Raw genomic sequence first — 12289 nt, forward strand, 5'->3', positions numbered from 1 at the left:
CTTATCAAGCCACATACTAAATCCTCATCAAAGCTGAATAACCATCTACTCCATTTGAACCTTATGATGATGGAGCATCTGAATCTCCTTTATAGTGAATAAAAGAAAGATGTCAATTATTTCCATCACATTTATTAACGTGGTGGGTTTAATTTTGAAAATATGGAGCAAGTCTTACATTTATATGACCACAACTGAAATAACAGTCAAAGATGAACATAACATTTCTTTTTCGTTTATATTTACGTTTCTTTTTAGAAATAACATTTCTGATATCTATTTGTGTGAAACTTAGCACATATATAATCCTTCTAATTCAGAAATGCGCATATATAAATTTTCACTCTATTTACTTGGAAACAATGGAAATACATATTAAGATGTCAAATGGAATTAAATTGGATCAAATAATTTCAATTAAAAACATCTCATAAAGATACAGAGGATCATAGGCTGATGTAGATAACATTCAAATCAAGTTACCTTCCAAGCATAGCTGGCATAGTTTTATCATAGACAAACTAATTATGATAGAAACGTCTAATAACAAAAATTAGCATACCAACAATGTTTAAAACAAAGTTAAAAAGTTTCAATCAAATTTCACTTAAAACATAAAGTTGGATCAGTTAAATAGATTGTTGAGTAACTTGTTTTTCGGATGGAGCACATTCTGTCATATCTTATTCTTCAGCTGGAGCATATTGTGTCATCTCTTCTTTAAAAGGCAACTTCTCCTGTTCACCCGTGCTCAAAATAGGACCACCAGACCCTGTATCCATGTAAATTGGTTCTTCAGGACCACCATACTCGATGAATTCTTTAGTTGTCTCCTTCAAAGCTTTTTTCATAGCCATCTAAGAGATTTCTCGTCATGTATAGTTCGTGTTTGAGCCTAGAAGTCTCCATATGTCTTCTGATGATCGAACTCGCTAAGCAACATTTGATGTTGCATACTCAAGTTTTGATAAGCATGCTCTTTCTCATGGTAGGACATCCAAGCTTTTTCCAAGACTTGTTGCATTTGCTCCATATACATATTGAATTGGGATGCTGACTTCAAATTATTATCCCAATTTCCACGAAAAACAATAATATAAAGAAGTGATTATAGTTCATGTTCGGATGTGAAAACAACTGGTACCAAAGAAAATGACACTTTCTTATATGCATATTTATAAATAGGAAACATCTAGCAGATAAATACCTATAACATGAACAAGCATGTGAGAGTTTTTCTCGAGGTTGTCATAAGGGTCAGAATTGACTCTTACAATACTTCGTACTATCTTTTCTTTAAATGTTTCTGAATCCTGGAGAAGCTTCTGAACTAAACTCTTTTTCAGGTAGATAAGTTTAATATTATCAAGAATAATGAAATGGTGATTACTGATAATATTAAACTTATCTCCGGATAAGTTTAGTTCAGGAGCTTCTCCAGGATTCAGAAACATTTGAAGAAAAGATAGTAGGAAGTATTGTAAGAGTCAAATCTGAGCCTTATGACTACCTCCAGAAAAACTCTCACATGCTTGTGCAAGTTATAGGTATTTATCTGCTAGCTGTTTCCTATTTATACATATGCATTAAGAAAGTGTCATTTTCTTTGCTACCAGTGGTTTTCACATCCCAACATGAAATATAATCACTTCTTTATATTATTGTTTTTCGTGGATTGATACTTCCGATGTACCTATTTCCAAGACTTGTTACTATTTGGAGATTCTGCCTCCTTAAACTAATAAAAGGAGTTCCTGAAGCTTCTATGACAACTATAAGACTCTCAGAACTACCCCTGGAAATTCAATAGATACGCATATTTCCCAATAGCGTAGATTAGGAGTAATATAGATCGCTTCGCAATTCTCATTAAAACCTAAAATTCAAGAGATGAAAAGTCCAAAGTTTTACCAGAAAGAATTATGCTTCTAAAATTCAATAGCTTTCAAGTAGTTGCTCGTAAAGAAAATATTTCCTGCAAAAAAAAAACATTATAGAATTAAAATCCAATGAGCAACAAATAGTAAATGCCAACAAAAACTCAGAAATAACTTGGAATTGGGCAATTCAAATATAGAGCTTTGTGCTATTAATATTTTAGCAGATAACGTCATGGAGGTTCATGACTATCACTTGATGAGATTCTAAAAGCATTGGTTTTCATAGATTTGTTACCTAGAAGATCTGTTGAGCCACTTTCTGCAGAAGGTAAACCCTAATCGCACACCATCAACATCACAACAACTTTCCAGATTTGAGATCTCTTGGGGGAGCTATTAATATGGAATGCACAAACACATTTACAGAGAAGAGAAGAGAGGGGCGGAGAAAACAAGAGTCGTGAAAACAGTACCTACAGTTATATAGGCGAGGTCATTTGTGTGAGATATTTAATTAGTATAAAATATTAAGCTTCATATATTAAGCTTCTTATGGGATAAGTACTAAAATAGACCTAACATTTTTGGAAAAGTATCAATTTAGGTTCAACGTTCAAAATAGCACCAATATAGGCTTAGCGTTTACAACATAATATCAATTTAGGCTTAACGTTTACAATATAGCATCAATTTAAGCCTCACGTACAAAATAGCACCAATATAGGCTTAACGTTTACAAAATATATCCAATTTAAGCTAACCGTCACAATTAAATTAACCATATTATATTCTTTTCCTATTAACTTTACATGTTATCTTTTTATTTAGTTCTATTTTCTTATTTATTATAATATAATTAATTAGTATTATTGTCCATTAAAACCTTATATTTGTTTGATCCTAAATTTCATGGCTCATGTAATAATATATGCAAACTAAAAGTAATTGAATATTTCGAACGCTAGTGAAAATAATATTGATATATGTCATTGACTATCTACAATATTTCGAACAATATTGTAGATATTCAATTACTTTTAGTTTGCTCATATTACATGAGATCTTAGTGGACAAGAATATAATATGATTAATTTAATTGTCCCGTGTAGCTTAATTTGGATATATTTTGTAAACGTTAAGCTTAAATTTGTATTATTTTGTAAACTTTAAGCCTATATTGGTGCTATTTTGTATATGAGGCCTAAATTAATGCTATATTGTAAACGTTAAGCATAAATTGATATTATGTTGTAGACGTTAAGCCTATATTGGTGCTATTTTGAACGTTGAGCCTAAATTGATACTTCCTCAAAAACCTTAGGCCTATTTTGATACCTTATCCCTATTCTTATCTAATTACATTAAAAAACCTTATATTCTTATCCAATTGCATTTAATAACCTCTATATTTGTCCAGTTGTATTCAATAATCTTAAAACATCAACTATCTCGTTGAAGTTCCAAGAGTTCATAATTATTTATATATTTGGCATTTCTTTTTGACATGTGGCGGAACATGTCTCTCACTTTCTACATCCAAAAGATTCTATTCAGAAATATGAGGTTATCGAATGCAATTACAAAGGAATAACTGACCATTTAGAACTTTTGAAAGTTCGGGGGAAGTTAAACTTTTGGGCCAAGTAGATGGAACAAGAGAAAATAAGAGAGTAAAATCGTATCAGAATTTTATGGGTAGATAATTTATTAGACCTCTCTTTTATCCCCAACACATTGTTTAGTACTTCTATTTTGAAAACACATCATAGAATCTCTAAAATCTGTTACTCTTAATGTTTTGGTCTGTGGTTGTATTTTAAAAAAAGTAACCGTTATATTTTGGCGTAAATAGATAGACAAAAAATAACAGAGTAATAGGATCGTTTTGTATCCCAATATGACTGTCGTGAAAGATACCATATGTTTGCTTAAAAAAATTAAAAAATAGACAAAAGGACTAAAGGACTAAGCGTGACAAATGATAGGGACCTCATAATGTGTTTTTCAAAATAGGAAGACTAAATAATATGGTGCGCAAAAATATGAAGACTAATAAATTATTTATACTAATTTATTAACCGAATTGAATTCATGTCTTGCAAATATTGTTTTGGCGTGACATATGATTTTACTTTTTATTTTTTGTTAATATAAACATGGAAAAATACAGGAGGAATATAGTATTCATACTAATTTAGGGATAAGACTAGATAGATTTTAGGGATAAAACCAAGTTTAACCCTAACGTCTTAAGGATGTGTCGATTTAACGTTAATATATGAAACAATACAAATTTAAACGTTTCCAAGTAAGATCAATTTTAGTCCTACGTTATAGAAAATTAGAAAAAAAAACATGTTTTATTAGTATACATTTTACAATCACTTTAGACCATCCAAATATCAATTATGTCTAAGATATTTAGTTTAACAAAATTACAAAATTTTTGCTAAAATGCTACTAAAAACTAAATCTGCTACATATAAATAATCATAATTTTTATGTCAAACTGTCTAAAATATTTAGAGTGTTATTAATATAGGAATAAAAAGTATATGAATCTGCTTCAATTGATCGACAAACTTATTTGAAAGATTCGACGTGATAATTAAATAACAGTAAATCAGTCTTTTTAAATTTTCGATAGCGCGGGGCTAAAATTGATATTGCTTGAAAAAAATTAGGGTTTAACTCGCATCATTTCATACGTTAGGGGCAAAATCTGCACTTTGACTAACACATTAGGGTTAAATTTGACCCTTATCCAAATTAAAAATAGTGTATAAACTAACAACATAAATATTAGAGGTTGCAATTATTGTGTTTGTGTCGTGATAATATCGTGTCAATTTCGAATTAGTGTATTATATTAAACCCTAACCAACCCAAAAAAAATTCATTTCAATCTCGTATTAACCTAATCGGATAGTACCGATTTCGTGTTGTGTTGTCGAGTCATATATAATTTTACTATGGATCAAATTTATTTTTAGGAAAAACTAAACTTTAATGTTGAGGTTATTGGAAATTTTACTTAGTTTATAAAATGGCTTAATTTTTATCTGTGCCGTAAAATATTGATTCAATTTTATCATTTTCTAATAATTTCTTTAGGAACTTTTTATTCAAAATTATTTTGAAAATGATAAAATTAAATTTTTTATTTTCAAAACAAAATTCATAAAACATTTTATGAATTGACAAAATCAAGCTATTTTACAAGATAAGAACCAAATTATTATTTTTTTCAATAACTTTAGAATGAATTAGGTCCTGTTCTTTTTTACTGAAATCAAATTAACTGAACTGAACTGAATGCAACTGAACTGAACTAAACTGGACTTAACTTAACTTAATTGATTGCATAAAATAATTATAATTATAATAATTTTATACATAATGATATATTTTATAGGTAAATTCTATGATTACTATGTTGGAAAAAAAGTAATAATACTTTGTTTTAGTATCCAATAGTAATTAGACATGTGTTAATAAAAATAAAGTTAATTAAAATTAATAACAAAGGTAACCTGCTATAACAGATAATATTTAATTATGGAATTTTAAAAATTATTAATTACAAGGTAAATAATATATGAGTCCCTATATTTTAATCTAATCACTATTTAGTCATTATATGTTAGTAATACACTATTCAGTCCTTAATTTTAGCTCAATTTAACAGTTTAGTCCCTTGTAGAGGGATTAATCTGTTCAATAATTTAAAAATTTAAGTGACAAAACTGTTGATCAAAATAAAAAATAAGAAGTAAACAATATATTATTAAAATACGAGAACTAAACAATATGTTAGATATTTAACATATGGACTGATAAAATAAAAAATTTACGTAAAACTCTATTTTCACAAGTTTTGTGAATTTGTTTCTCCTAAAATAAAAAAGGTTACCTAAATTTAGCAAAACTATACGTAAATTATATCTAAAAATAAAATATTTACGCAAAGGTTGTATGTAAAACTCTAATTTTCACAAGGTTTGGATTTTTTCTTCTAAAAATAAAAGATTTACGTAAAATTCATGGTTTTACAAAAAACTCTATTTTCACAAGATTTGTGAATTTTTTTCTCCTAAAATAAAAAGGTTACGTAAATTTAGTCAAACTATACGTAAATTATATCTAAAAATAAAATATTTACGTAAAGTTCGAAGGTTTTACGTAAAACTCTAATTTTCATAATGTTTGTGGATTTTTTCTCCTAAAATAACAAGGTTACGTAAATTTAGTTAAACGTTGCGTAAATTATGTCTAAAAATAAAAGATTTACGTAAAATTCATAGGTTTTACGTAAAACTCTAATTTTCACAAGGTTTGTGGTTTTTTTCTCCTAAAATAACAAGGTTACGTAAATTTGGTCAAACCTTACGTAAATTATGTCTAAAAATAAAAGATTTACGTAAAATTCATAGATTTTACGTAAAATTCTATTTTCACAAGGTTTGTGAATTTTTTTCTCCTAAAATAAAAAGGTTACGTAAATTTAAACAAACTATACGGAAATTATATCTAAAAATAAAATATTTGCGTAAAGTTCAAAGGTTTTACGTAAAATTCTATTTTTATAAGGTTTGTGGATTTTTCTCCTAAAGTAAAAGGGTTACGTAAATTTAGTCAAATCTTACGTAAATTATGTCTAAAAATAAAAGATTTACGTAAAATTCAAAGGTTTTACCTAAAACTCTATTTTCACAAGGTTTGTGAATTTTTTTCTCCTAAAATAAAAAGGTTACGTAAATTTAGTCAAACTATACGTAAATTATATCTAAAAATAAAATATTTACATAAAGTTCAAATATTTTACGTAAAACTCTAATTTTCACAATGTTTGTGGATTTTTTCTCCTAAAATAACAAGGTTACGTAAATTTAGTCAAACCTTACGTAAATTATGTCTAAAAATAAAAGATTTACCTAAAATTCATAGGTTTTACGTAAAACTCTATTTTCACAAGGTTTGTGAATTTTTTCCGCCTAAAATAAAAATATTACGTAAATTTAGTCAAACTATACGTAAATTATATCTAAAAATAAAATATTTACGTAAACTTCAAAGGTTTTACGTAAAACTCTAATTTTCGCAATGTTTGTGGATTTTTTCCCCTAAAATAACAAGGTTACGTAAATTTAGTTAAACCTTATGTAAATTATGTCTAAAAATAAAAGATTTACGTAAAATTCATAGGTTTCACGTAAAATTCTATTTTCATAAGGTTTGTGAATTTTTTTCTCCTAAAATAAAAAGGTTACGTAAATTTAGTCAAACTATACATAAATTATATCTAAAAATAAAATATTTACGTAAAGTTCAAATGTTTTACGTAAAACTCTAATTTTCACAAGGTTTGTGGATTTTTTCTCCTAAAATAATAAGGTTACGTAAATTTAGTCAAACCTTACGTAAATTATGTCTAAAAATAAAAGATTTACGTAAAATTCATAAGGTTTTACGTAAAATTCTATTTTCACAAGGTTTGTGAATTTTTTTCTCCTAAAATAGAAAGGTTACGTAAATTTAGTCAAACTATATGTAAATTATATCTAAAAGGAAAATATTTGCGTAAAGTTCAAAGGTTTTACGTAAAATTCTATTTTTCATAAGGTTTGTGGATTTTTCTCCTAAAGTAAAAGGGTTACGTAAATTTAGTCAAATCTTACGTAAATTATGTGTAAAAATAAAAGATTTACGTAAAATTCATAAGGTTTTACGTAAAATTCTATTTTCACAAGGTTTGTGAATTTTTTTCTCCTAAAATAGAAAGGTTACGTAAATTTAGTCAAACTATATGTAAATTATATCTAAAAGGAAAATATTTGCGTAAAGTTCAAAGGTTTTACGTAAAATTCTATTTTTCATAAGGTTTGTGGATTTTTCTCCTAAAGTAAAAGGGTTACGTAAATTTAGTCAAATCTTACGTAAATTATGTGTAAAAATAAAAGATTTACGTAAAATTCAAAGGTTTTACGTAAAACTCTATTTTCACAAGGTTTGTGAATTTTTTTTCTCCTAAAATAAAAAGGTTACGAAACTTTAGTCAAACTATACGTAAATTATATCTAAAAATAAAATATTTACATAAAGTTCAAATGTTTTATGTAAAACTCTAATTTTCACAATGTTTGTGGATTTTTTCTCCTAAAATAACAAGGTTACGTAAATTTAGTTAAACCTTACGTAAATTATGTCCTAAAATAAAAGATTTACGTAAAATTCATAGGTTTTACGTAAAACTCTATTTTCACAAGGTTTGTCAATTTTTTTCTCCTAAAATAAAAAGGTTACGTAAATTTAGTCAAACTATATGTAAATTATATCTAAAAATAAAATATTTATGTAAAGTTCAAATGTTTTACGTAAAATTCTAATTTTCACAATGTTTGTGGATTTTTCTCCTAAAATAACAAGGTTACGTAAATTTAGTCAAATCTTACGTAAATTATGTCTAAAAAAAAGATTTATGTAAAATTCAAAAGTTTTTACTTAAAACTCTATTTTCACAAGGTTTGTGAATTTTATTCTCCTAAAATAAAAAAGGTTACGTAAATTTAGTCAAACTATACGTAATTATATCTAAAAATAACATATTTACGTAAAGTTCAAAGGTTTTACGTAAAACTCTAATTTTCACAATGTTTGTGGATTTTTTCTCCTAAAATAACAAGGTTACGTAAATTTAGTCAAACCTTACGTAAATTATGTCTAAAAATAAAAGATTTACGTAAAATTCATAGGTTTTACGTAAAACTCTATTTTCACAAGGTTTGTGAATTTTTTTCTCCTAAAATAAAAAGGTTATGTAAATTTAGACAAACTATACGTAAATTATTTCTAAAAATAACATATTTACCTATAGTTCAAAGGTTTTACGTAAAACTCTAATTGTCACAATGTTTGTGGATTTTTCTCATAAAGTAAAAGGGTTACGTAAATTTAGTCAATTCATACGTAAATTATGTCTAAAAATAAGAGATTTACGTAAAATTCATAGGTTTTACGTAAAACTCTATTTTCACAAGGTTTGTGAATTTTTTTCTCCTAAAATAAAAAGGTTACGTAAATTTAGTCAAACTATACGTAAATTATATCTAAAAATAAAATCTTTACGTAAAGTTTCAAGGTTTTACGTAAAACTCTATTTTTCATAAGGTTTGTGGATTTTTCTCCTAAAGTAAAAGGGTTACGTAAAGTTTCAAGGTTTTACGTAAAACTCTATTTTCACAAGTTTTGTGAATTTTTTTCTCCTAAAATAAAAAGGTTACGTAAATTTAGTCAAACTATACGTAAATTATATCTAAAAATAAAATATTTTTGAAAAGTTCAAAGGTTTTATGTAAAACTCTAATTTCAACATTGTTTGTAGATTTTTCTCCTAAAGTAAAAGGGTTGCGTAAATTTAGTCAAATCTTACATAAATTATGTCTAAAAATAAGAGATTCACGTAAAATTCATAGGTTTTACGTAAAACCCTATTTGTACAAGCTTTGTGAATTTTTTTCTCCTAAAATAAAAAGATTACCTAAATTTAGTCAAATCTTACGTAAATTATGTCTAAAAATAAGAGATTCACGTAAAATTCATAGGTTTTACGTAAAACCCTATTTTTACAAGCTTTGTGAATTTTTTTCTCCTAAAATAAAAAGATTACCTAAATTTAGTCAAATTATACGTAAATTATGTTCTAAAAATAAAATATTTACGTAAAGTTCAAAGGTTTTACATAAAACTCTAATTTTCACAAGGTTTGTGGATTTTTTTCTCCTAAAATGACAAGGTTACGTAAATTTAGTCAAACCTTATATAAATTATGTCTAAAAATAAAAGATTTACGTAAAATTATGTTTAAAAATAAAATATTTACGTAAAGTTCAAAGGTTTTACGTAAAACTCTATTTTTCACTAAGTTTGTGGATTGTTTCTTATAAAAGAATAAAGTTACGTCAATTTAGTCAAATTTTACGTAAATTATGTCTAAAAATAAAAGTTTATGTAAAGTTTAAAGGTTTTACGTAAAACTCTATTTTTTACAAGCTTTGTCGAATTTTTCTCCTAAAATAACACGGTTACGTAAATATAGTCTAACTTTATCTAAATTATGTCTAAAAATAAAAGATTTACGTAAAGTTCTAAGGTTTTACGTAAAACTCTATTTTTCACCACGTTTGTAGATTTTTTCTTATAAAAGAATGATGTTACGTAAATTTAGTCAAATTTTACGTATATTATTTTTAAAAATAAAACTTTTACATAAAGTTTAAAGGTTTTATATAAAACTCTATTTTTCACAAGTTTTTAGATTTTTTCTTCTAAAAGAATAAGGTTACGTAAATTTAGTCAAATTTTATGTAAATTATGTCTAAAAATAAAAGTTTTACGTAAAGTTAAAAGGTTTTACATAAAACCCTATTTTTCACAAGCTTTGTGAATTTTTTTCTTCTAAAATAACATGGTTACGTAAATATAGTCTAACTTTACGTATATTATGTCTAAAAATAAAAGATTTACATAAAGTTCAAAGGGTTTACGTAAAACTCTATTTTTCACTAAGTTTATGGATTTGTTTCTTATAAAAGAATAAGGTTACGTAAATTTAGTCAAATTTTACGACATAAAGTTTAAAGGTTTTACGTAAAACTCTATTTTATACAAGCTTTGTATATTTTTCTTAAATAACACGGTTACGTAAATGTAGTCTAATTTTACGTAAATTATGTTTAAAAATAAAAGATTTACGTAAAGTTCAAACGTTTTACGTAAAACTCTATTTTTCACTAAGTTTGTGGATTTTTTCTTATAAAAGAATAAAGTTACTTCAATTTAGTCAAATTTTACTTAAATTATGTCTAAAAATAAAAGTTTTATGTAAATTTTAAAGGTTTACGTAAAACTCTATTTTTTACATGCTTTGTAGAATTTCCTAAAATAACACGGTTACGTAAATGTAGTCTAATTTTACGTAAATTATGTTTAAAAATAAAAGATTTACGTAAAGTTTAAAGGTTTTACGTAAAACTCTATTTTCACTAAGTTTGTTGATTTTTCTTATAAAAGAATAAAGTTACTTCAATTTAGTCAAATTTTACGTAAATTATGTCTAAAAGTAAAAGTTTTATGTAAAGTTTAAAGGTTTTACATAAAACTTTATTTTTTACAAGCTTTGTAGATTTTTTCTCCTAAAATAACACTGTTACGTAAATATAGTCTAACTTTCCGTAAATTATGTGTAAAAATAAAAGATTTACGTAAAGTTTAAAGGGTTTACGTAAAACTCTATTTTTCACTAAGTTTGTGGATTTTTTCGTATAAAAGAATAATGTTACATAAATTTAGTCAAAATTTACGCAAATTATGTCTAAAAATAAAAGTTTTACGTAAAACTCTATTTTTAACAAGCTTTGTGGATTTTTTTTCTCCTAAAATAACAAGATTACGTAAATATAGTCTAACTTTACGTAAAAAAGATTTACGTACAGTGCAAAGGTTTTACGTAAAACTCTATTTTCTCTAAGTTTGTCGATTTTTTCTTATAAAAGAATAAGGTTACGTAAATTTAGTCAAATTTTACGTAAATTATGTCTAAAAATAAAGGTTTTACGTAAATTTTTAAAGGTTTTACGTAAAACTATATTTTTTACAAGCTTTGTAGATTTTTTCCTAAAATAACACAGTTACGTAAATGTAGTCTAATTTTACATAAATTATGTCTAAAAATAAAAGATTTACGTAAAATTCAAAGGTTTTACGTAAAACTCTATTTTTAACTAAGTTTGTGTATTTTTTTCTTATAAAAGAATAAGGTTACATAAATTTACTCAAATTTTACGTAAATTATATTTAACAATAAAATTTTTACGTAAAACTCTATTTTTCACAAGCTTTGTGGATTTTTTCTTCTAAAATAACAAGGTTACGTAAATATAGTTTAACTTTACTTAAATTATGTCTAAAAATAAAAGATTTATGTAAAATTCAAAAATTTTACGTAAAACTATATTTTCACAAGCTTTGTGGATTTTTTCTCCTAAAATAATAAGGTTACATAAATATAGTTTAACTTTATGTAAATTATGTGTAAAAATAAAAGATTTACGTAAAGTTTAAAGGTTTTACGTAAAACTCTATTTTTCACTAAGTTTGTGGATTTTTTCTTATAAAAGAGTAAGATTACGTAAATTTCCTCAAATTTTACATAAATTATGTCTAAAAATAGAGGTTGTACGTAAAATTCTATTTTTCACAAGCTTTGTAGATTTTTTTTCCAAAAATAACACGGTTACGTAAATATAATCTAACTTTACTTAAATTATATCTAAAAATAAGAGATTTATGTACTGTTCAAAGGTTTTATGTAAAACTCGTTTTTCATAATGTTTGTATTTTTTTTATAAACT

Source organism: Euphorbia lathyris, chromosome 7, assembly GCF_963576675.1.
Source record: "Euphorbia lathyris chromosome 7, ddEupLath1.1, whole genome shotgun sequence".
Classification (NCBI taxonomy): Eukaryota; Viridiplantae; Streptophyta; class Magnoliopsida; order Malpighiales; family Euphorbiaceae; genus Euphorbia; species Euphorbia lathyris.